The sequence below is a fragment of the Oratosquilla oratoria genome, chromosome 26 (genome assembly GCF_046742065.1).
Source record: "Oratosquilla oratoria isolate Oo_2021 chromosome 26, ASM4674206v1, whole genome shotgun sequence".
Taxonomy (NCBI): domain Eukaryota; kingdom Metazoa; phylum Arthropoda; class Malacostraca; order Stomatopoda; family Squillidae; genus Oratosquilla; species Oratosquilla oratoria.
Genome location: NC_134802.1, coordinates 32,998,122 through 33,001,711, shown reverse-complemented (window position 1 = coordinate 33,001,711; position 3,590 = coordinate 32,998,122).

The following is a 3,590-nucleotide window of genomic DNA, read 5'->3' as shown; positions in this document are numbered from 1 at the left end:
CACTCCTCCAGTCTTTCATTTTCTTCAGAATTCCATTTACTTCCTCCAACCATATTTAACTATTTCTTTACTGGTGACGTAACCGAAAATCTCCTGGTCTCGCATGTACTTAGTCATGAGTCCGAGTCCCGCACCTCTCTCCGATTCCCAGCAGTGACTGTGCCCTGCCCCAATCGCATGATAGGGCAAAAGCGACGGCTTCGGCCGCAGCTACTCAGCGACTCCTGACGTGGGCTCATCACCTTTATATATAATTTATTGCTGATGGTTTCTGATAATCCCCCTCCCCCCCTTTCTAATTAATTCCTAAGCAGATTCGTTTTCCTCTAATGGATCCTCTGGACTATACATACATACATACATATATACATAGAAAAAACCAATGGTAAATAAGAAGCTTAGTCCGAACGTTTTCATCTATTTAACACATTATCAAGGAATACACAGTGTATTCCTTGATAATGTCTTAAATAGACATGTGCCTTGTGAATTACTGCAAAATATACATACATATCCATCCATCCATCCATACATATATATATATACATACATATCCATCCATATATACATATATGCATACATATCCATACATACATACATATCCATCCATATATACATATATACATACATATCTATACATACATACATACATACATACATATATACATACATATTCATCCATCCATATATACATACATATATACATACATATCCATCCATCAAATACATACATACATAATGTACATGCACAAACAAATAAACAAATGTATGTGTACATGTATGTATGTATATGTGCATATGTATATATGTATTCATGTACACATATATACAATATCCCAAATTTTGTTTAACTCTTCTATGCTCATACTTGAACGTAGGTTATTCTGTTCGTAAAAACTAACCCAAGGGCTTTTCCGTTAGCAAACGTACTGATATATAATGGGTTGGAATGATTGAATAATCATTTACCATTGTTATTCAATTCACTGAATAATTGATGTTGATAATCCATGCTTTATGAAACATGCTTACACGTAAACCCAGTCGATAGAGATGATTAATAAAAGACAGTATGTAATAGACGTAACCTATTTTGTAAATAAATACGGGTTTTGATGGAATTTCTATGGTTTGAGAAAGAGTTTCTAATAAAAGGAATATATGTACGTGATTGTCATAACTCATGGGTTTTGATGAATTTTTCATGGTTTTTAAGAACGAGTACATAACTTCCACATCTAATTCGAATGCAATCTGTGTATCGGCATCTGCGCAAATTCACGTAATCATTCATTGTCTTCTTATCTTGCACATCAAGACTCCACGGTGTTTGTTGAACCAACTGACCGCCTCCTTCCCTCCCTCTTCTGTCTTTTTTCTTGATCCTCGACTTCAGTACAAGCCCAAGGACAACAATAGAAATCTTCCATTTGATCCTACCGAGCTAACAAGCAAGCCCAACGTGACCAGCACGAGCGTGGCGAATATCAAAAGAGAGAAAACAGAAGAGAGAAGGCCGAAGAGAGGAAACAGAAGAGAGAAAAGATGATAAAGTTTGGAAGACGGGAAAGAAACTAAAAATGGGATTAGATTTCATTACGATTGTCAACGCATATCATCTACGTAATGTCAGATGGAGAATATATATATATATATATATATATATATATATATATATATAGATATACATTTTAACAATCACAATGCACTTTAATTCTAAGCCATCAACATGTGATCGCTGAGTTCGAGTCCTCAGCAGTACCACATTTCAATTTCTGCATGTGGCTCCATTGGGTCCCCCGATGTTGATGGCTTAGAATTAAAGTGCATTGTGGTTGCTAAAATGTATCTCTAATCACTGGGACCCATTCAGTGTTGTACACACACACACACACACACACACACACACACACACACATATATATATATATATATATATATACATACATATACACATATATATATGCATATATATATATATTTCTTTCTTCCTCTCTCTCTCTCTCAAAAAGTCTCCTTGTCGCTGCCACCACATAATTAATTCTCTACTCTTGAAGTCCTCACACCACGTTTAGGTCGCCCGTCTTTTGAAAAGCCATTTTTCTTGCTGCCACGAGGAACTAGAGAACTACAGTCGAGGAGTCTGAATATCCTCGGTGACATTTTGCAAAACAGACCTAAGAAGCAAAATAATTTTTCTTCTTCCTAAGGGCCATGTGTTCTGGTAGCGTAATCGGAAGCGTGCTGGCCTCGTATTCGCTTAGTTGTGGGTTCGAATCCCGCAATCCTCTCTCCGATCCCCAACAGTCCGAATTAATTTTTTGGCAAAAGCGACGACTTTGGCCGCAGCTACTCAGCGCCTCCTGGTGTATGCTCATCGTCTGAGGTTTTCCTCTGCCAAGATTAAGAACTTTGGTAGAATGCTAAGGGCTGATTTTCAGACCTTTGTTCTAGCCACATACTTAGACACACACACACACACACACACACACACACACACACACACACACACACACACACACACACACACACACACACACATATATATATATATATATACATGCATGCATATGTACATGTAAAAACGATTATTCCTCAGACCTTTGCTCTAGTTATATACATAAACACATACATACATGAATGCATATGTACATGTATACAACAATTCAACTATTTTGTTTTAGGTAAAGTGAATTTAACCAGTGTCAAAGGAGCCCTGGGTCTCATTGAATTAACCTGTATAACTCTATCAGTCAGACTTACAATCCTTTCAAACCAAGGTGCAGTACAGCAGCACTTTAATAATTTTGTTCTGTTAACTCCAGACGATTTTATTCAGCAATATCTTCACTCTCCCTTCCTGCCTCTCCACTCCTTCTTTATTCCCTTTCATATAATTTCATTTTCTCCCTTCCCCTTCCCCGTGCTCTTTCACCCCCACCCTCTCTTTCTCTCTCTTTCTCTCATTTACTATCACTCTATCCCTCCCTCCCTCCCTCCCCCTCGTCCCCTCACCTCCCCTTTCCACACTTACCCCAAATCACTCTTTTCCTCTCTCGCATGGTCCCCTCTGCTCTCACCCCTCCCCTCACCTGCCTCTGTCTTCCTCTGTCCTCATATCCCCCCTCTCCTTCCGTCCCTCTTTTTCCTCTTCCTTAATCCCCACTCCTCCCTTCATCTCTGCTTTCCTGTCTTCTTCCCTTCCTCCCCTTCATCTCTCCTTCCCTACCCTGGAACTCACTCTCTTTCCCCTTTCCTCTCCCCTTCTCCTCGTCTCTCATTCCCTTATCTCCCCCTCACTTCCCTTTTTACTCCCCTCTCTTACCATTTTCCTTTCCTTCCCATTCCCTTCTCCTTCTCTCCTTCCACTCCTCTTTTCTTTCGTTGTTACACCCCTTCCCTGCCCTTCCCTTCCTTTTCCTTCCCTTCACATTTCCCCTTACTTCCCCTCACATTCTCTACACTTTTCCTCCCCTTCCCTTCCCTTTCCTTCCCTTCACATTTCCCCTTACTTCCCCTCACATTCTCTACACTTTTCCTCCCCTTTCCTTCCCCCACCTCCCATTTTCTTCCCCTCTCCTCTCCTCTAC